This window comes from Eutrigla gurnardus (assembly GCF_963514095.1).
Source record: "Eutrigla gurnardus genome assembly, chromosome: 16".
In the NCBI taxonomy this organism is placed as follows: Eukaryota; Metazoa; Chordata; class Actinopteri; order Perciformes; family Triglidae; genus Eutrigla; species Eutrigla gurnardus.
Window position 1 is genome coordinate 531228 of NC_139927.1, and position 23032 is coordinate 554259.

At 41.2% G+C, this 23032-nt stretch overlaps 4 long non-coding RNA genes across 4 annotated transcripts; all 4 read right to left on the bottom strand.

The window, feature by feature from the left end:
* Window positions 1-3856: 3856 nt before the first annotated feature.
* LOC311026679 lies at window positions 3857-4677 on the bottom strand. The gene is made up of 3 exons (XR_014598513.1): window positions 4593-4677; window positions 4368-4386; window positions 3857-4159 (listed from the first exon to the last, which is right to left on the bottom strand). It is a non-coding gene; the product is annotated as an uncharacterized lncRNA (long non-coding RNA).
* Window positions 4678-8973: 4296 nt separating this feature from the next.
* LOC311027104 lies at window positions 8974-9763 on the bottom strand. The gene is made up of 3 exons (XR_014598563.1): window positions 9710-9763; window positions 9485-9503; window positions 8974-9276 (listed from the first exon to the last, which is right to left on the bottom strand). It is a non-coding gene; the product is annotated as an uncharacterized lncRNA (long non-coding RNA).
* A 4327-nt stretch (window positions 9764-14090) lies between these two features.
* On the bottom strand, window positions 14091-14911 carry LOC311026914. Its single transcript, XR_014598536.1, has 3 exons — window positions 14827-14911; window positions 14602-14620; window positions 14091-14393 (listed from the first exon to the last, which is right to left on the bottom strand). It is a non-coding gene; the product is annotated as an uncharacterized lncRNA (long non-coding RNA).
* A 4748-nt stretch (window positions 14912-19659) lies between these two features.
* LOC311026988 lies at window positions 19660-20827 on the bottom strand. The gene is made up of 4 exons (XR_014598541.1): window positions 20662-20827; window positions 20396-20478; window positions 20171-20189; window positions 19660-19962 (listed from the first exon to the last, which is right to left on the bottom strand). It is a non-coding gene; the product is annotated as an uncharacterized lncRNA (long non-coding RNA).
* Between the last annotated feature and the right edge of the window lie 2205 nt (window positions 20828-23032).

The window sequence follows — 23032 nt, forward strand, 5'->3', positions numbered from 1 at the left end:
ACAGTTTTTCAGTGTTTTTTCTTCTCCAGCTTCCGTAGTTTTCTCTTCGTTCTGAATCAGAATTGTAAAAGACTTGAATCCAAAATACAGCAAGAAGTTAAATGGACAGATGGTGTTCTAAAAACTATGATTAGGTATTGTAGTTAAAGACATTTGCTCCCATATTTACGGTGGCCCTGAAGGGCAAACGGCAACAACATTAACAAAAACACGACATTAACAAAAATACGACATTAACAAAAACACAACAAAGCGTTGTGTTGTTCTTTTTGTCCTTGTGTTTTTGTTAATGTCGTTGCCGTTTACCCTTCAGGGCCAAAGTACTGATTGCTGTAACTTAAATTCATAGTCCTTCTCAGAATCATAATTTAGTCAAATCCAAACACAGGCATGATACAAATATTTTTCTCACTTTCCAAGGATATGATTATGACTTTATGGATCACTGAGGGGGCCTACCTCGCACAGGCCCAGAGGCCCAAATTTGCACAGAACAACCAGTATGTGATGAAGCTACGAGCAAGACATGGATTAAAGTCCTGGTAGACATGTCTGAGAGGAGGCGTGTGTATTGAAAACAATAGTGGACTAAGAATGGATCCTTGAGGAACACCCCAATTAAATTGAGCTACAGAGGATTTTCTACAGAAGTACAGTAGGTCATTCGCATTTAACAAGGGCTAAGACCTGATTGAAAACTGTCTCATAAAAGAACTTGACTTATATATATATATGAATATGTGTTCCAATCACTTCCGTGGCCACAGGTGTATAAAAGCAAGTATCTAGGCATGCATACTGTTTCTACAAACATTTGTGAAAGAATGGGTCGCTCTCAGGAGCTCAGTGAATTCCAGTGTGGTACTGTGATTGGATGCCACCAGTGTAACAAGTCCAGTCGTGAAATGTCCTCACTCCTAAATATTCCACAGTCAACTGTCAGTGGGATCATAACAAAGTGGAAGCGATTGGGAACGACAGCAACTCAGCCAAGAAGTGGTCGGCCACGTAAAATGACGGAGTGAGGTCAGCAGATACTGAGGCACATAGTGCACAGAGGTCACCAACTTTCTGCAGAGTCAATCACTACAGACCTCCAAACTTCATGTGGCCTTCAGATTAGCTCAAGAACAGTGTAGAGAGCTTCATGGAATGGGTTTCCATGGAGATGAGCTGCATCCAAGCCATACATCAGCAAGTGCAATGCAAAGCGTTGGATGCTGTGGTGTAAAGCACGCCGCCACTGGACTCTAGAGCAGTGGAGACGTTCTCTGGAGTGACCAATCACGCTTCTTCATCTGGTAATCTGATGGATGAGTCTGGGTTTGGCGGTTGCCAGGACAACGGTACTTGTCTGACTGCATTGTGCCACCTGTAAAGTTTGGTGGAGGGGGATTATGGTGTGGGGCTGTTTTTCAGGAGCTGGGCTTGGCCCCTTAGTTCCAGTGAAAGGAACTCTGAATGCTTCAGCAGACCAAGAGATGTTGGACAATTCCATGCTCCCAACTTTGAGGACCAGTTTGGGGATGGCCCCTTCCTGTTCCAACATGACTGTGCACCAGTGCACAAAGCAAGGTCCATAAAGACATGGAGGAGAGAGTTTGGTGTAGATGAACTTGACTGGTCTGCACAGAGTCCTGACCTCAACCCGATAGAACACCTTTGGGATGAATTAGAGTGGAGACTGAGAGCCAGGCCTTCCCTCCAACATCAGTGTGATCTCACAAATACACTTCTGGAAGAATGGTCCAAACGTCCCATAAACACACTCCTAAACCTTGTGGAACGCCTTCTGGAAGAGTTGAAGCTGTTATAGCTGCAAAGGATGGACCGATGTCATATTTAACCCTATGGATTAAGAATGGTGGTCACTTAAGTTCATATGCAAGTCAAAGCAGGTGAGCGACTACTTTTGGCAATATAGTGTATCTGTGTGTGTACATAATATCATGCAGAGATGAAAAGTAGTGTACCTTATGGTATATATAATGTATATAATGGTATATAATGATGATTGATACCTCTCATGCAGAACTTGTGTGCCAAGTCGAGCAGCTTCTACTTTCTTCCTCTTTCTCGGTTATGAAATTCAGTGGGTTTGAAGAAGATGACTCACGATGATTAAGGTGACTGACTTCTCTGTAGAGTGAATCAGGATCAAGACCAGATCATCATCATGTGGTGCAACATTAACTATGGAAGGTGTCCCAGGTGCAAACATGAACTCTTGTTTATTTGTGTCAACCCCGTGTGTTTGGTATATTATACATAGTATTACCACCATATTTGAAATTTGATTTCAGACACAGAACTGATACTAATGTATTATATTATGGAAATACTCTGTATTGTTATTATTCCTCCTGCTCTTTGCACTCCACGATTTGCTCACAGCTCCCCATAACTGCCCATAGGGTCTCACCTAATCTGGTCCTCACCAATACCATTAAAATTTGGATCCAGTTCAGGAAGCAGTACGGCTTGCAAAGTGCTTCGATCCTTGCCCCAGTGTTGAATAACTAGGTGTTTCTCCCTTCCTGCACCGATCCTACATTTGGCATATGGTCGGATTAGGGCCTCAAATCGCTTCATGACCTGCATGACGAGGGTGTTTTTACGTCCTTTGCATCTATGTCGGACAAATGCAGCCTGCCTAATAGCCACTTTTTTTGGTACCTTCAAATGAGACATTTTATCCAAAAGCAATTCCCTCATTTTCCGAACCGTCCCCCTGAAGCTGAGATGGACCAGTTCCTGTCTCTCAACATACAACACAGAAGACTGATATCTGTCATTTATAATAAGATTGCTCTTCTGAGCCCAGTCCCCACTGTATCGCCTAAAAATCCATGGGAAAAGGATTTGGGGTAGACGTTACTGAGGTCCAGTGGAGGGACATATAAAACTGGTTCACTCATCCTCGATTTGTGCCAGGCACGGCCTATTACAGTGGAAGGTGCTTCACAGAGCCCATTTCACCAATGCTAAATAGGTTAAGATACACCCTAGTCACAGTGATGCTTGTAAGCATTGTAAGCAGTCCCCAGCTGATCACACACATGTTCTGGACGTGCCCAAGACTTGCTGAGTTCTGGTCCGATATATTTCAAATCCTCAAACAGGCTCTTAACACAAATTTGGAACCAAATCCCCTGACTGCTCCCTCCTTTTAAAAATCTGTCCATCACTACACAGCGTGTCGTGGCCTTTACCAACCTGCTCGCCAGACGTACCATTCTCCTTATATGGAAACATGTTTCTCCCCCGACTCACAATAGTTGGATACATGAAATGTTACAATGCCTACAGTTAGAGAAGTTAAGGTTCTCACAGAAGGGATCTTTGACAGCATTCCACAAAACTTGAGACCCACTGCTGGCTTTTATTAGTGATAGTCTCACTGTTATTCCTGATGCTGCTGAGGATACTTCCTAATACTTGGAAGGAGAGAGCACCCCCCCCCCCCCCCTTTATTTTTTTATATTTATCTATTTTTTTGTTACTCTAATTTTTTTTAATATTTTCAACAATTTTTGATCTATTTTGTTTCATTGTACCTGAATTATCTCCTTATGTTATGTGTTATGTAATTGCTTCGTTGTTTACTGTGACTACGTCTGACATGGGCTGTTGGGAGGGATAGTGGGAGGTATGTCGGGGTTTTTCTTTTCTTTTCCCACCTTAAAGCAGATGCAATGATGTATGATACAACTGTTGTACTTTTCTCTTTTTATCTGTCTGCCAAAACTCAATAAAAGAATTTGGAGGAAAAAAAGAACTGAATGACTGATGACCACTATAAATTGTTGAAAAACACAAACATTTCATTACATTTTTAATAAGACAATAGACAGAATTAGATTTTTTAGAATGCTTATTTATTCACGACACCATTCTCACCAACCACTTCAAAATTCCTCAATTTACCAAGTAAGCACATATTTATTATGAACAATTGGTTGACATTTCTTATGTTGAACAGCAAGAAGCAGGAATTTTCAGTGAAGTGGCTTCTTCAGTCGAGTCAGAACGAGTCTGGTCTCAGTGGTAACGATCTGAACGTTTCTCCAGCTGCTCTTCCTGAGCTCCATACCTGGAACCCCCCTGGTCATTACCAGACGTGGCCCCCCCCTGGTTGTTATTGCCCTCGAAGTTACCCCTGGTGGATGAAGAGAAGATTCAGCAGCAGAACATAATGTTATAAGAAGAGAAGAAGTTGAAGTAGTAGTGTTTGTACTAGTACTATGAGTTGTATCTCATTTACTTCCACAATTACATGAATGTTGCATTTAGTTGAATATTTATTGTAATGATAGTAGTTTCTTTGTTGAAAACACAATAACAATGGTAGAAACAGAAGTACTTACCCATTGTTTCCGTTGTGATCTAAATAGAGAAGAGAACAACAAGATTAGGTTAACTCTTCATGTTTAATCACAGAAAACAGTAACAGTGTCCCAGTAACGTGTGTTTGTAGAGTAATCAGTATGAACATATGGTATAGTGGAGGGTTATAGACATTCATTGTACACACTCGTGTGTCGTAACTATGTATAAAATATGTTCTATGAATATAGATTCTGCGACTGTACCTCCATGGGAAGTGAAACCCCCTTCAACTTCAGTCATGAGGACGACCATGGACAACACAAGAAAGAGCGCGATGCACTTCATCCTGAAAAACAAGAAGCAAACATACGACAGGGGCCACAGTTAGTGACTTTTAAGAAGAAAGTTGTTAATTTTTACTCCTTTTATCATGCAGGTTTTAAGCCAGAATACATATCAACTGAACAGATGTCTAACAACTGTCCTGGTCCTACTGTCAGTAAATGAGGAATACATATTTAGTCCTTACCTTTCTTTGAGTCAAAGTATGCAGGAGGCTGTCAAAGAGAACTTGAGTGAGCAATGTGATGTAAATCTCTGTGATGGTCCAGTACATCCATGTCTCTTTTTATAGCAATGGATGAACTCCTTTAGTCATTGTTTACCCAGAATTTGGCAATCCAGGAAGGTAAACCAAACGCAGTCTCATTGCATGTTGCAATGTTGTGGTAAATGTTTGATCTGTTATCTTTCCAAAGAAACTGAAAAAAACTGCCGTCTAACTTTTTTAATGTGTTCTTAACAGTTTTTCAGTGTTTTTTCTTCTCCAGCTTCCGTAGTTTTCTCTTCGTTCTGAATCAGAATTGTAAAAGACTTGAATCCAAAATACAGCAAGAAGTTAAATGGACAGATGGTGTTCTAAAAACTATGATTAGGTATTGTAGTTAAAGACATTTGCTCCCATATTTACGGTGGCCCTGAAGGGCAAACGGCAACAACATTAACAAAAACACGACATTAACAAAAATACGACATTAACAAAAACACAACAAAGCGTTGTGTTGTTCTTTTTGTCCTTGTGTTTTTGTTTTTGTTAATGTCGTTGCCGTTTACCCTTCAGGGCCAAAGTACTGATTGCTGTAACTTAAATTCATAGTCCTTCTCAGAATCATAATTTAGTCAAATCCAAACACAGGCATGATACAAATATTTTTCTCACTTTCCAAGGATATGATTATGACTTTATGGATCACTGAGGGGGCCTACCTCGCACAGGCCCAGAGGCCCAAATTTGCACAGAACAACCAGTATGTGATGAAGCTACGAGCAAGACATGGATTAAAGTCCTGGTAGACATGTCTGAGAGGAGGCGTGTTTATTGAAAACAATAGTGGACTAAGAATGGATCCTTGAGGAACACCCCAATTAAATTGAGCTACAGAGGATTTTCTACAGAAGTACAGTAGGTCATTCGCATTTAACAAGGGCTAAGACCTGATTGAAAACTGTCTCATAAAAGAACTTGACTTATATATATATATGAATATGTGTTCCAATCACTTCCGTGGCCACAGGTGTATAAAAGCAAGTACCTAGGCATGCAGACTGTTTCTACAAACATTTGTGAAAGAATGGGTCGCTCTCAGGAGCTCAGTGAATTCCAGTGTGGTACTGTGATTGGATGCCACCCGTGTAACAAGTCCAGTCGTGAAATGTCCTCACTCCTAAATATTCCACAGTCAACTGTCAGTGGGATCATAACAAAGTGGAAGCGATTGGGAACGACAGCAACTCAGCCAAGAAGTGGTCGGCCACGTAAAATGACGGAGTGAGGTCAGCAGATACTGAGGCACATAGTGCACAGAGGTCACCAACTTTCTGCAGAGTCAATCACTACAGACCTCCAAACTTCATGTGGCCTTCAGATTAGCTCAAGAACAGTGTAGAGACCTTCATGGAATGGGTTACCATGGAGATGAGCTGCATCCAAGCCATACATCAGCAAGTGCAATGCAAAGCGTTGGATGCAGTGGTGTAAAGCACGCCGCCACTGGACTCTAGAGCAGTGGAGACGTTCTCTGGAGTGACCAATCACGCTTCTTCATCTGGTAATCTGATGGATGAGTCTGGGTTTGGCGGTTGCCAGGACAACGGTACTTGTCTGACTGCATTGTGCCACCTGTAAAGTTTGGTGGAGGGGGATTATGGTGTGGGGCTGTTTTTCAGGAGCTGGGCTTGACCCCTTAGTTCCAGTGAAAGGAACTCTGAATGCTTCAGCAGACCAAGAGATGTTGGACAATTCCATGCTCCCAACTTTGAGGACCAGTTTGGGGATGGCCCCTTCCTGTTCCAACATGACTGTGCACCAGTGCACAAAGCAAGGTCCATAAAGACATGGAGGAGAGAGTTTGGTGTAGATGAACTTGACTGGTCTGCACAGAGTCCTGACCTCAACCCGATAGAACACCTTTGGGATGAATTAGAGTGGAGACTGAGAGCCAGGCCTTCCCTCCAACATCAGTGTGATCTCACAAATACACTTCTGGAAGAATGGTCCAAACGTCCCATAAACACACTCCTAAACCTTGTGGAACGCCTTCTGGAAGAGTTGAAGCTGTTATAGCTGCAAAGGATGGACCGATGTCATATTTAACCCTATGGATTAAGAATGGTGGTCACTTAAGTTCATATGCAAGTCAAAGCAGGTGAGCGACTACTTTTGGCAATATAGTGTATCTGTGTGTGTACATAATATCATGCAGAGATGAAAAGTAGTGTACCTTATGGTATATATAATGTATATAATGGTATATAATGATGATTGATACCTCTCATGCAGAACTTGTGTGCCAAGTCGAGCAGCTTCTACTTTCTTCCTCTTTCTCGGTTATGAAATTCAGTGGGTTTGAAGAAGATGACTCACGATGATTAAGGTGACTGACTTCTCTGTAGAGTGAATCAGGATCAAGACCAGATCATCATCATGGTGCAACATTAACTATGGAAGGTGTCCCAGGTGCAAACATGAACTCTTGTTTATTTGTGTCAACCCCGTGTGTTTGGTATATTATACATAGTATTACCACCATATTTGAAATTTGATTTCAGACACAGAACTGATACTAATGTATTATATTATGGAAATACTCTGTATTGTTATTATTCCTCCTGCTCTTTGCACTCCACGATTTGCTCACAGCTCCCCATAACTGCCCATAGGGTCTCACCCAATCTGGTCCTCACCAATACCATTAAAATTTGGATCCAGTTCAGGAAGCAGTACGGCTTGCAAAGTGCTTCGATCCTTGCCCCAGTGTTGAATAACTAGGTGTTTCTCCCTTCCTGCACCGATCCTACATTTGGCATATGGTCGGATTAGGGCCTCAAATCTCTTCATGACCTGCATGACGAGGGTGTTTTTACGTCCTTTGCATCTATGTCGGACAAATGCAACCTGCCTAATAGCCACTTTTTTTGGTACCTTCAAATGAGACATTTTATCCAAAAGCAATTCCCTCATTTTCCGAACCGTCCCCCTGAAGCTGAGATGGACCAGTTCCTGTCTCTCAACATACAACACAGAAGACTGATATCTGTCATTTATAATAAGATTGCTCTTCTGAGCCCAGTCCCCACTGTATCGCCTAAAAATCCATGGGAAAAGGATTTGGGTAGACGTTACTGACGTTACTATTTAAAACTGGTTCACTCATCCTCGATTTGTGCCAGGCACGGCCTATTACAGTGGAAGGTGCTTCACAGAGCCCATTTCACCAATGCTAAATAGGTTAAGATACACCCTAGTCACAGTGATGCTTGTAAGCATTGTAAGCAGTCCCCAGCTGATCACACACATGTTCTGGACGTGCCCAAGACTTGCTGAGTTCTGGTCCGATATATTTCAAATCCTCAAACAGGCTCTTAACACAAATTTGGAACCAAATCCCTGACTGCTCCCTCCTTTTAAAAATCTGTCCATCACTACACAGCGTGTCGTGGCCTTTACCAACCTGCTCGCCAGACGTACCATTCTCCTTATATGGAAACATGTTTCTCCCCCGACTCACAATAGTTGGATACATGAAATGTTACAATGCCTACAGTTAGAGAAGTTAAGGTTCTCATAGAAGGGATCTTTGACAGCATTCCACAAAACTTGAGACCCACTGCTGGCTTTTATTAGTGATAGTCTCACTGTTATTCCTGATGCTGCTGAGGATACTTCCTAATACTTGGAAGGAGAGAGCACCCCCCCCCTTTATTTTTTTATATTTATCTATTTTTTTGTTACTCTAATTTTTTTTAATATTTTCAACAATTTTTGATCTATTTTGTTTCATTGTACCTGAATTATCTCCTTATGTTATGTGTTATGTAATTGCTTCGTTGTTTACTGTGACTACGTCTGACATGGGCTGTTGGGAGGGATAGTGGGAGGTATGTCGGGGTTTTTCTTTTCTTTTCCCACCTTAAAGCAGATGCAATGATGTATGATACAACTGTTGTACTTTTCTCTTTTTATCTGTCTGCCAAAACTCAATAAAAGAATTTGGAGGAAAAAAAGAACTGAATGACTGATGACCACTATAAATTGTTGAAAAACACAAACATTTCATTACATTTTTAATAAGACAATAGACAGAATTAGATTTTTTAGAATGCTTATTTATTCACGACACCATTCTCACCAACCACTTCAAAATTCCTCAATTTACCAAGTAAGCACATATTTATTATGAACAATTGGTTGACATTTCTTATGTTGAACAGCAAGAAGCAGGAATTTTCAGTGAAGTGGCTTCTTCAGTCGAGTCAGAACGAGTCTGGTCTCAGTGGTAACGATCTGAACGTTTGTCCAGCTGCTCTTCCTGAGCTCCATACCTGGAACCCCCCTGGTCATTACCAGACGTGGCCCCCCCCTGGTTGTTATTGCCCTCGAAGTTACCCCTGGTGGATGAAGAGAAGATTCAGCAGCAGAACATAATGTTATAAGAAGAGAAGAAGTTGAAGTAGTAGTGTTTGTACTAGTACTATGAGTTGTATCTCATTTACTTCCACAATTACATGAATGTTGCATTTAGTTGAATATTTATTGTAATGATAGTAGTTTCTTTGTTGAAAACACAATAACAATGGTAGAAACAGAAGTACTTACCCATTGTTTCCGTTGTGATCTAAATAGAGAAGAGAACAACAAGATTAGGTTAACTCTTCATGTTTAATCACAGAAAACAGTAACAGTGTCCCAGTAACGTGTGTTTGTAGAGTAATCAGTATGAACACATGGTATAGTGGAGGGTTATAGACATTCATTGTGCACACTCGTGTGTCGTAACTATGTATAAAATATGTTCTATGAATATAGATTCTGCGACTGTACCTCCATGGGTAGTGAAACCCCCTTCAACTTCAGTCATGAGGACGACCATGGACAACACAAGAAAGAGCGCGATGCACTTCATCCTGAAAAACAAGAAGCAAATATACGACAGGGGCCACAGTTAGTGACTTTTAAGAAGAAAGTTGTTAATTTTTACTCCTTTTATCATGCAGGTTTTAAGCCAGAATACATATCAACTGAACAGATGTCTAACAACTGTCCTGGTCCTACTGTCAGTAAATGAGGAATACATATTTAGTCCTTACCTTTCTTTGAGTCAAAGTATGCAGGAGGCTGTCAAAGAGAACTTGAGTGAGCAATGTGATGTAAATCTCTGTGATGGTCCAGTACATCCATGTCTCTTTTTATAGCAATGGATGAACTCCTTTAGTCATTGTTTACCCAGAATTTGGCAATCCAGGAAGGTAAACCAAACGCAGTCTCATTGCATGTTGCAATGTTGTGGTAAATGTCTGATCTGTTATCTTTCCAAAGAAACTGAAAAAAACTGCCGTCTGACTTTTTTAATATGTTCTTAACAGTTTTTCAGTGTTTTTTCTTCTCCAGCTTCCGTAGTTTTCTCTTCGTTCTGAATCAGAATTGTAAAAGACTTGAATCCAAAATACAGCAAGAAGTTAAATGGACAGATGGTGTTCTAAAAACTATGATTAGGTATTGTAGTTAAAGACATTTGCTCCCATATTTACGGTGGCCCTGAAGGGCAAACGGCAACAACATTAACAAAAACACGACATTAACAAAAATACGACATTAACAAAAACACAACAAAGCGTTGTGTTGTTCTTTTTGTCCTTGTGTTTTTGTTTTTGTTAATGTCGTTGCCGTTTACCCTTCAGGGCCAAAGTACTGATTGCTGTAACTTAAATTCATAGTCCTTCTCAGAATCATAATTTAGTCAAATCCAAACACAGGCATGATACAAATATTTTTCTCACTTTCCAAGGATATGATTATGACTTTATGGATCACTGAGGGGGCCTACCTCGCACAGGCCCAGAGGCCCAAATTTGCACAGAACAACCAGTATGTGATGAAGCTACGAGCAAGACATGGATTAAAGTCCTGGTAGACATGTCTGAGAGGAGGCGTGTTTATTGAAAACAATAGTGGACTAAGAATGGATCCTTGAGGAACACCCCAATTAAATTGAGCTACAGAGGATTTTCTACAGAAGTACAGTAGGTCATTCGCATTTAACAAGGGCTAAGACCTGATTGAAAACTGTCTCATAAAAGAACTTGACTTATATATATATATGAATATGTGTTCCAATCACTTCCGTGGCCACAGGTGTATAAAAGCAAGTACCTAGGCATGCAGACTGTTTCTACAAACATTTGTGAAAGAATGGGTCGCTCTCAGGAGCTCAGTGAATTCCAGTGTGGTACTGTGATTGGATGCCACCCGTGTAACAAGTCCAGTCGTGAAATGTCCTCACTCCTAAATATTCCACAGTCAACTGTCAGTGGGATCATAACAAAGTGGAAGCGATTGGGAACGACAGCAACTCAGCCAAGAAGTGGTCGGCCACGTAAAATGACGGAGTGAGGTCAGCAGATACTGAGGCACATAGTGCACAGAGGTCACCAACTTTCTGCAGAGTCAATCACTACAGACCTCCAAACTTCATGTGGCCTTCAGATTAGCTCAAGAACAGTGTAGAGACCTTCATGGAATGGGTTACCATGGAGATGAGCTGCATCCAAGCCATACATCAGCAAGTGCAATGCAAAGCGTTGGATGCAGTGGTGTAAAGCACGCCGCCACTGGACTCTAGAGCAGTGGAGACGTTCTCTGGAGTGACCAATCACGCTTCTTCATCTGGTAATCTGATGGATGAGTCTGGGTTTGGCGGTTGCCAGGACAACGGTACTTGTCTGACTGCATTGTGCCACCTGTAAAGTTTGGTGGAGGGGGATTATGGTGTGGGGCTGTTTTTCAGGAGCTGGGCTTGACCCCTTAGTTCCAGTGAAAGGAACTCTGAATGCTTCAGCAGACCAAGAGATGTTGGACAATTCCATGCTCCCAACTTTGAGGACCAGTTTGGGGATGGCCCCTTCCTGTTCCAACATGACTGTGCACCAGTGCACAAAGCAAGGTCCATAAAGACATGGAGGAGAGAGTTTGGTGTAGATGAACTTGACTGGTCTGCACAGAGTCCTGACCTCAACCCGATAGAACACCTTTGGGATGAATTAGAGTGGAGACTGAGAGCCAGGCCTTCCCTCCAACATCAGTGTGATCTCACAAATACACTTCTGGAAGAATGGTCCAAACGTCCCATAAACACACTCCTAAACCTTGTGGAACGCCTTCTGGAAGAGTTGAAGCTGTTATAGCTGCAAAGGATGGACCGATGTCATATTTAACCCTATGGATTAAGAATGGTGGTCACTTAAGTTCATATGCAAGTCAAAGCAGGTGAGCGACTACTTTTGGCAATATAGTGTATCTGTGTGTGTACATAATATCATGCAGAGATGAAAAGTAGTGTACCTTATGGTATATATAATGTATATAATGGTATATAATGATGATTGATACCTCTCATGCAGAACTTGTGTGCCAAGTCGAGCAGCTTCTACTTTCTTCCTCTTTCTCGGTTATGAAATTCAGTGGGTTTGAAGAAGATGACTCACGATGATTAAGGTGACTGACTTCTCTGTAGAGTGAATCAGGATCAAGACCAGATCATCATCATGGTGCAACATTAACTATGGAAGGTGTCCCAGGTGCAAACATGAACTCTTGTTTATTTGTGTCAACCCCGTGTGTTTGGTATATTATACATAGTATTACCACCATATTTGAAATTTGATTTCAGACACAGAACTGATACTAATGTATTATATTATGGAAATACTCTGTATTGTTATTATTCCTCCTGCTCTTTGCACTCCACGATTTGCTCACAGCTCCCCATAACTGCCCATAGGGTCTCACCCAATCTGGTCCTCACCAATACCATTAAAATTTGGATCCAGTTCAGGAAGCAGTACGGCTTGCAAAGTGCTTCGATCCTTGCCCCAGTGTTGAATAACTAGGTGTTTCTCCCTTCCTGCACCGATCCTACATTTGGCATATGGTCGGATTAGGGCCTCAAATCTCTTCATGACCTGCATGACGAGGGTGTTTTTACGTCCTTTGCATCTATGTCGGACAAATGCAACCTGCCTAATAGCCACTTTTTTTGGTACCTTCAAATGAGACATTTTATCCAAAAGCAATTCCCTCATTTTCCGAACCGTCCCCCTGAAGCTGAGATGGACCAGTTCCTGTCTCTCAACATACAACACAGAAGACTGATATCTGTCATTTATAATAAGATTGCTCTTCTGAGCCCAGTCCCCACTGTATCGCCTAAAAATCCATGGGAAAAGGATTTGGGTAGACGTTACTGACGTTACTATTTAAAACTGGTTCACTCATCCTCGATTTGTGCCAGGCACGGCCTATTACAGTGGAAGGTGCTTCACAGAGCCCATTTCACCAATGCTAAATAGGTTAAGATACACCCTAGTCACAGTGATGCTTGTAAGCATTGTAAGCAGTCCCCAGCTGATCACACACATGTTCTGGACGTGCCCAAGACTTGCTGAGTTCTGGTCCGATATATTTCAAATCCTCAAACAGGCTCTTAACACAAATTTGGAACCAAATCCCTGACTGCTCCCTCCTTTTAAAAATCTGTCCATCACTACACAGCGTGTCGTGGCCTTTACCAACCTGCTCGCCAGACGTACCATTCTCCTTATATGGAAACATGTTTCTCCCCCGACTCACAATAGTTGGATACATGAAATGTTACAATGCCTACAGTTAGAGAAGTTAAGGTTCTCATAGAAGGGATCTTTGACAGCATTCCACAAAACTTGAGACCCACTGCTGGCTTTTATTAGTGATAGTCTCACTGTTATTCCTGATGCTGCTGAGGATACTTCCTAATACTTGGAAGGAGAGAGCACCCCCCCCCTTTATTTTTTTATATTTATCTATTTTTTTGTTACTCTAATTTTTTTTAATATTTTCAACAATTTTTGATCTATTTTGTTTCATTGTACCTGAATTATCTCCTTATGTTATGTGTTATGTAATTGCTTCGTTGTTTACTGTGACTACGTCTGACATGGGCTGTTGGGAGGGATAGTGGGAGGTATGTCGGGGTTTTTCTTTTCTTTTCCCACCTTAAAGCAGATGCAATGATGTATGATACAACTGTTGTACTTTTCTCTTTTTATCTGTCTGCCAAAACTCAATAAAAGAATTTGGAGGAAAAAAAGAACTGAATGACTGATGACCACTATAAATTGTTGAAAAACACAAACATTTCATTACATTTTTAATAAGACAATAGACAGAATTAGATTTTTTAGAATGCTTATTTATTCACGACACCATTCTCACCAACCACTTCAAAATTCCTCAATTTACCAAGTAAGCACATATTTATTATGAACAATTGGTTGACATTTCTTATGTTGAACAGCAAGAAGCAGGAATTTTCAGTGAAGTGGCTTCTTCAGTCGAGTCAGAACGAGTCTGGTCTCAGTGGTAACGATCTGAACGTTTGTCCAGCTGCTCTTCCTGAGCTCCATACCTGGAACCCCCCTGGTCATTACCAGACGTGGCCCCCCCCTGGTTGTTATTGCCCTCGAAGTTACCCCTGGTGGATGAAGAGAAGATTCAGCAGCAGAACATAATGTTATAAGAAGAGAAGAAGTTGAAGTAGTAGTGTTTGTACTAGTACTATGAGTTGTATCTCATTTACTTCCACAATTACATGAATGTTGCATTTAGTTGAATATTTATTGTAATGATAGTAGTTTCTTTGTTGAAAACACAATAACAATGGTAGAAACAGAAGTACTTACCCATTGTTTCCGTTGTGATCTAAATAGAGAAGAGAACAACAAGATTAGGTTAACTCTTCATGTTTAATCACAGAAAACAGTAACAGTGTCCCAGTAACGTGTGTTTGTAGAGTAATCAGTATGAACACATGGTATAGTGGAGGGTTATAGACATTCATTGTAAACACTCGTGTGTCGTAACTATGTATAAAATATGTTCTATGAATATAGATTCTGCGACTGTACCTCCATGGGAAGTGAAACCCCCTTCAACTTCAGTCATGAGGACGACCATGGACAACACAAGAAAGAGCGCGATGCACTTCATCCTGAAAAACAAGAAGCAAATATACGACAGGGGCCACAGTTAGTGACTTTTAAGAAGAAAGTTGTTAATTTTTACTCCTTTTATCATGCAGGTTTTAAGCCAGAATACATATCAACTGAACAGATGTCTAACAACTGTCCTGGTCCTACTGTCAGTAAATGAGGAATACATATTTAGTCCTTACCTTTCTTTGAGTCAAAGTATGCAGGAGGCTGTCAAAGAGAACTTGAGTGAGCAATGTGATGTAAATCTCTGTGATGGTCCAGTACATCCATGTCTCTTTTTATAGCAATGGATGAACTCCTTTAGTCATTGTTTACCCAGAATTTGGCAATCCAGGAAGGTAAACCAAACGCAGTCTCATTGCATGTTGCAATGTTGTGGTAAATGTCTGATCTGTTATCTTTCCAAAGAAACTGAAAAAAACTGCCGTCTAACTTTTTTAATATGTTCTTAACAGTTTTTCAGTGTTTTTTCTTCTCCAGCTTCCGTAGTTTTCTCTTCGTTCTGAATCAGAATTGTAAAAGACTTGAATCCAAAATACAGCAAGAAGTTAAATGGACAGATGGTGTTCTAAAAACTATGATTAGGTATTGTAGTTAAAGACATTTGCTCCCATATTTACGGTGGCCCTGAAGGGCAAACGGCAACAACATTAACAAAAACACGACATTAACAAAAATACGACATTAACAAAAACACAACAAAGCGTTGTGTTGTTCTTTTTGTCCTTGTGTTTTTGTTAATGTCGTTGCCGTTTACCCTTCAGGGCCAAAGTACTGATTGCTGTAACTTAAATTCATAGTCCTTCTCAGAATCATAATTTAGTCAAATCCAAACACAGGCATGATACAAATATTTTTCTCACTTTCCAAGGATATGATTATGACTTTATGGATCACTGAGGGGGCCTACCTCGCACAGGCCCAGAGGCCCAAATTTGCACAGAACAACCAGTATGTGATGAAGCTACGAGCAAGACATGGATTAAAGTCCTGGTAGACATGTCTGAGAGGAGGCGTGTGTATTGAAAACAATAGTGGACTAAGAATGGATCCTTGAGGAACACCCCAATTAAATTGAGCTACAGAGGATTTCCTACAGAAGTACAGTAGGTCATTCGCATTTAACAAGGGCTAAAACCTGATTGAAAACTGTCTCATAAAATAACTTGACTTATATATATATATATATGAATATGTGTTCCAATCACTTCCATGGCCACAGGTGTATAAAAGCAAGTACCTAGGCATGCATACTGTTTCTACAAACATTTGTGAAAGAATGGGTCGCTCTCAGGAGCTCAGTGAATTCCAGTGTGGTACTGTGATTGGATGCCACCAGTGTAACAAGTCCAGTCGTGAAATGTCCTCACTCCTAAATATTCCACAGTCAACTGTCAGTGGGATCATAACAAAGTGGAAGCGATTGGGAACGACAGCAACTCAGCCAAGAAGTGGTCGGCCACGTAAAATGACGGAGTGAGGTCAGCAGATACTGAGGCACATAGTGCACAGAGGTCACCAACTTTCTGCAGAGTCAATCACTACAGACCTCCAAACTTCATGTGGCCTTCAGATTAGCTCAAGAACAGTGTAGAGAGCTTCATGGAATGGGTTTCCATGGAGATGAGCTGCATCCAAGCCATACATCAGCAAGTGCAATGCAAAGCGTTGGATGCAGTGGTGTAAAGCACGCCGCCACTGGACTGTAGAGAAGTGGAAACGTTCTCTAGAGTAACCAATCACGCTTCTTCATCTGGTAATCTGATGGATGAGTCTGGGTTTGGCGGTTGCCAGGACAACGGTACTTGTCTGACTGCATTGTGCCACCTGTAAAGTTTGGTGGAGGGGGATTATGGTGTGGGGCTGTTTTTCAGGAGCTGGGCTTGGCCCCTTAGTTCCAGTGAAAGGAACTCTGAATGCTTCAGCAGACCAAGAGATGTTGGACAATTCCATGCTCCCAACTTTGAGGACCAGTTTGGGGATGGCCCCTTCCTGTTCCAACATGACTGTGCACCAGTGCACAAAGCAAGGTCCATAAAGACATGGAGGAGAGAGTTTGGTGTTGATGAACTTGACTGGTCTGCACAGAGTCCTGACCTCAACCCGATAGAACACCTTTGGGATGAATTAGAGTGGAGACTGAGAGCCAGGCCTTCCCTCCAACATCAGTGTGATCTCACAAATACACTTCTGGAAGAATGGTCCAAACGTCCCATAAACACACTCCTAAACCTTGTGGAACGCCTTCTGGAAGAGTTGAAGCTGTTATAGCTGCAAAGGATGGACCGATGTCATATTTAACCCTATGGATTAAGAATGGAGGTCACTTAAGTTCATATGCAAGTCAAAGCAGGTGAGCGAATACTTTTGGCAATATTGTGTATCTGTGTGTGTACATAATATCATGCAGAGATGAAAAGTAGTGTACCTTATGGTATATATAATGTATATAATGGTATATAATGATGATTGATACCTCTCATGCAGAACTTGTGTGCCAAGTCGAGCAGCTTCTACTTTCTTCCTCTTTCTCGGTTATGAAATTCAGTGGGTTTGAAGAAGATGACTCACGATGATTAAGGTGACTGACTTCTCTGTAGAGTGAATCAGGATCAAGACCAGATCATCATCATGGTGCAACATTAACTATGGAAGGTGTCCCAGGTGCAAACATGAACTCTTGTTTATTTGTGTCAACCCCGTGTGTTTGCTATATTATTCATAGTATTACCACCATATTTGAAATTTGATTTCAGACACAGAACTGATACTAATGTATTATATTATGGAAATACTCTGTATTGTTATTATTCCTCCTGCTCTTTGCACTCCACGATTTTTCACAGCTCTCCATAACTGCCCATAGCGTCTCACCCAATCTGGTCCTCACCAATACCATTCAAATTTGGATCCAGTGCAGGAAGCAGTACGGCTTGCAAAGTGCTTCGATCCTTGCCCCAGTGTTGAATAACTATGCGTTTCTCCCTTCCTGCACCGATCCTACATTTGGCATATGGTCAGATTAGGGCCTCAAATCGCTTCATGACCTGCATGACGAGGGTGTTTTTACGTCCTTTGCATCTATGTCGGACAAATGCAACCTGCCTAATAGCCACTTTTTTTGGTACCTTCAAATGAGACATTTTATCCAAAAGCAATTCCCTCATTTTCCGAACCGTCCCCCTGAAGCTGAGATGGACCAGTTCCTGTCTCTCAACATACAACACAGAAGACTGATATCTGTCATTTATAATAAGATTGCTCTTCTGAGCCCAGTCCCCACTGTATCGCCTAAAAATCCATGGGAAAAGGATTTGGGGTAGACGTTACTGAGGTCCAGTGGAGGGACATTTAAAACTGGTTCACTCATCCTCGATTTGTGCCAGGCATGGCCTATTACAGTGGAAGGTGCTTCACAGAGCCCATTTCACCAATGCTAAATAGGTTAAGATACACCCTAGTCACAGTGATGCTTGTAAGCGTTGTAAGCAGTCCCCAGCTGATCACACACATGTTCTGGACGTGCCCAAGACTTGCTGAGTTCTGGTCCGATATATTTCAAATCCTCAAACAGGCTCTTAACACAAATTTGGAACCAAATCCCTGACTGCTCCCTCCGTTTAAAAATCTGTCCATCACTACACAGCGTGTCGTGGCCTTTACCAACCTGCTCGCCAGACGTACCATTCTCCTTATATGGAAACATGTTTCTCCCCCGACTCACAATAGTTGGATACATGAAATGTTACAATGCCTACAGTTAGAGAAGTTAAGGTTCTCACAGAAGGGATCTTTGACAGCATTCCACAAAACTTGAGACCCACTGCTGGCTTTTATTAGTGAAAGTCTCACTGTTATTCCTGATGCTGCTGAGGATACTTCCTTATACTTGGAAGGAGAAAGCACCCCCCCCCCCCCTTTATTTTTTTATATTTATCTATTTTTTTGTTACTCTAATTATTTTTAATATTTTCAACAATTTTTGATCTATTTTGTTTCATTGTACCTGAATTATCTCCTTATGTTATGTGTTATGTAATTGCTTCGTTGTTTACTGTGACTACGTCTGACATGGGCTGTTGGGAGGGATAGTGGGAGGTATGTCAGGGTTTTTCTTTTCTTTTCCCACCTTAAAGCAGATGCAATGATGTATGATACAACTGTTGTACTTTTCTCTTTTTATCTGTCTGCCAAAACTCAATAAAAGAATTTGGAGGAAAAAAAGAACTGAATGACTGATGACCACTATAAATTGACATCAAACAATCAAACATCAAACAAATGTCGCTCAGCAAAGTCCAGACTCTTCTCTGTTCTGGCGCCTCAGTGGTGGAACGAACTCCCGACTAATGTCAGGACAGCTGAGTCATTTGCCATTTTCCGAAAAAGGCTCAAGACTCACCTGTTCAGACTTCACCTCGACTAGCATGACCTCCCCCCCGCCCCCCCCAAAAAAAAAAAAAAAAAAAAAACACCCTTATCTATAGCACTCTGATCGTAGCACTGTTGCTCTTGAACTACTAGTTTACTCAGATGAGGACCTAACACTTGTTCTACTTTTAGCTCTTACTTTATCGGCAATGATTCGTTGTGGTTTCCTTGTTCCCTTCTTTTGACAAATGTACTTATTGTAAGTCGCTTTGGACAAAAGCGTCTGCTAAATGACCTCAATGTAAATGTAAATGTAATGTAATTGTTGAAAAACACAAACATTTCATTACATTTTTAATAAGACAATAGACAGAATTAGATTTTTTAGAATGCTTATTTATTCACGACACCATTCTCACCAACCACTTCAAAATTCCTCAATTTACCAAGTAAACACATATTTATTATGAACAATTGGTTGACATTTCTTATGTTGAACAGCAAGAAGCAGGAATTTTCAGTGAAGTGGCTTCTTCAGTCGAGTCAGAACGAGTCTGGTCTCAGTGGTAACGATCTGAACGTTTGTCCAGCTGCTCTTCCTGAGCTCCATACCTGTAACCCCCCTGGTCATTACCAGACGTGGCCCCCCCCTGGTTGTTATTGCCCTCGAAGTTACCCCTGGTGGATGAAGAGAAGATTCAGCAGCAGAACATAATGTTATAAGAAGAGAAGAAGTTGAAGTAGTAGTGTTTGTACTAGTACTATGAGTTGTATCTCATTTACTTCCACAATTACATGAATGTTGCATTTAGTTGAATATTTATTGTAATGATAGTAGTTTCTTTGTTGAAAACACAATAACAATGGTAGAAACAGAAGTACTTACCCATTGTTTCCGTTGTGATCTAAATAGAGAAGAGAACAACAAGATTAGGTTAACTCTTCATGTTTAATCACAGAAAACAGTAACAGTGTCCCAGTAACATGTGTTTGTAGAGTAATCAGTATGAACACATGGTATAGTGGAGGGTTATAGACATTCATTGTACACACTCGTGTGTCGTAACTATGTATAAAATATGTTCTATGAATATAGATTCTGCGACTGTACCTCCATGGGAAGTGAAACCCCCTTCAACTTCAGTCATGAGGACGACCATGGACAACACAAGAAAGAGTGCGATGCACTTCATCCTGAAAAACAAGAAGCAAATATACGACAGGGGCCACAGTTAGTGACTTTTAAGAAGAAAGTTGTTAATTTTTACTCCTTTTATCATGCAGGTTTTAAGCCAGAATACATATCAACTGAACAGATGTCTAACAACTGTCCTGGTCCTACTGTCAGTAAATGAGGAATACATATTTAGTCCTTACCTTTCTTTGAGTCAAAGTATGCAGGAGGCTGTCAAAGAGAACTTGAGTGAGCAATGTGATGTAAATCTCTGTGATGGTCCAGTACATCCATGTCTCTTTTTATAGCAATGGATGAACTCCTTTAGTCATTGTTTACCCAGAATTTGGCAATCCAGGAAGGTAAACCAAACGCAGTCTCATTGCATGTTGCAATGTTGTGGTAAATGTCTGATCTGTTATCTTCCAAAGAAACTGAAAAAAACTGCCGTCTAACTTTTTTAATATGTTCTTAACAGTTTTTCAGTGTTTTTTCTTCTCCAGCTTCCGTAGTTTTCTCTTCGTTCTAAATCAGAATTGTAAAAGACTTGAATCCAAAATACAGCAAGAAGTTAAATGGACAGATGGTGTTCTAAAAACTATGATTAGGTATTGTAGTTAAAGACATTTGCTCCCATATTTACGGTGGCCCTGAAGGGCAAACGGCAACAACATTAACAAAAACACGACATTAACAAAAATACGACATTAACAAAAACACAACAAAGCGTTGTGTTGTTCTTTTTGTCCTTGTTAATGTCGTTGCCGTTTACCCTTCAGGGCCAAAGTACTGATTGCTGTAACTTAAATTCATAGTCCTTCTCAGAATCATAATTTAGTCAAATCCAAACACAGGCATGATACAAATATTTTTCTCACTTTCCAAGGATATGATTATGACTTTATGGATCACTGAGGGGGCCTACCTCGCACAGGCCCAGAGGCCCAAATTTGCACAGAACAACCAGTATGTGATGAAGCTACGAGCAAGACATGGATTAAAGTCCTGGTAGACATGTCTGAGAGGAGGCGTGTGTATTGAAAACAATAGTGGACTAAGAATGGATCCTTGAGGAACACCCCAATTAAATTGAGCTACAGAGGATTTCCTACAGAAGTACAGTAGGTCATTCGCATTTAACAAGGGCTAAAACCTGATTGAAAACTGTCTCATAAAAGAACTTGACTTATATATATATATATATGAATATGTGTTCCAATCACTTCCATGGCCACAGGTGTATAAAAGCAAGTACCTAGGCATGCATACTGTTTCTACAAACATTTGTGAAAGAATGGGTCGCTCTCAGGAGCTCAGTGAATTCCAGTGTGGTACTGTGATTGGATGCCACCAGTGTAACAAGTCCAGTCGTGAAATGTCCTCACTCCTAAATATTCCACAGTCAACTGTCAGTGGGATCATAACAAAGTGGAAGCGATTGGGAACGACAGCAACTCAGCCAAGAAGTGGTCGGCCACGTAAAATGACGGAGTGAGGTCAGCAGATACTGAGGCACACAGTGCACAGAGGTCACCAACTTTCTGCAGAGTCAATCACTACAGACCTCCAAACTTCATGTGGCCTTCAGATTAGCTCAAGAACAGTGTAGAGAGCTTCATGGAATGGGTTTCCATGGAGATAAGCTGCATCCAAGCCATACATCAGCAAGTGCAATGCAAAGCGTTGGATGCAGTGGTGTAAAGCACGCCGCCACTGGACTCTAGAGCAGTGGAGACGTTCTCTGGAGTGACCAATCACGCTTCTTCATCTGGTAATCTGATGGATTAGTCTGGGTTTGGCGGTTGCCAGGACAACGGTACTTGTCTGACTGCATTGTGCCACCTGTAAAGTTTGGTGGAGGGGGATTATGGTGTGGGGCTGTTTTTCAGGAGCTGGGCTTGGCCCCTTAGTTCCAGTGAAAGGAACTCTGAATGCTTCAGCAGACCAAGAGATGTTGGACAATTCCATGCTCCCAACTTTGAGAACCAGTTTGGGGATGGCCCCTTCCTGTTCCAACATGACTGTGCACCAGTGCACAAAGCAAGGTCCATAAAGACATGGAGGAGAGAGTTTGGTGTAGATGAACTTGACTGGTCTGCACAGAGTCCTGACCTCAACCCGATAGAACACCTTTGGGATGAATTAGAGTGGAGACTGAGAGCCAGGCCTTCCCTCCAACATCAGTGTGATCTGACAAATACACTTCTGGAAGAATGGTCCAAACGTCCCATAAACACACTCCTAAACCTTGTGGAACGCCTTCTATAAGAGTTGAAGCTGTTATAGCTGCAAAGGATGGACCGATGTCATATTTAACCCTATGGATTAAGAATGGAAGTCACTTAAGTTCATATGCAAGTCAAAGCAGGTGAGCGAATACTTTTGGCAATATAGTGTATGTGTGTGTGTACATAATATCATGCAGAGATGAAAAGTAGTGTACCTTATGGTATATATAATGTATATAATGGTATATAATGATGATTGATACCTCTCATGCAGAACTTGTGTGCCAAGTCGAGCAGCTTCTACTTTCTTCCTCTTTCTCGGTTATGAAATTCAGTGGGTTTGAAG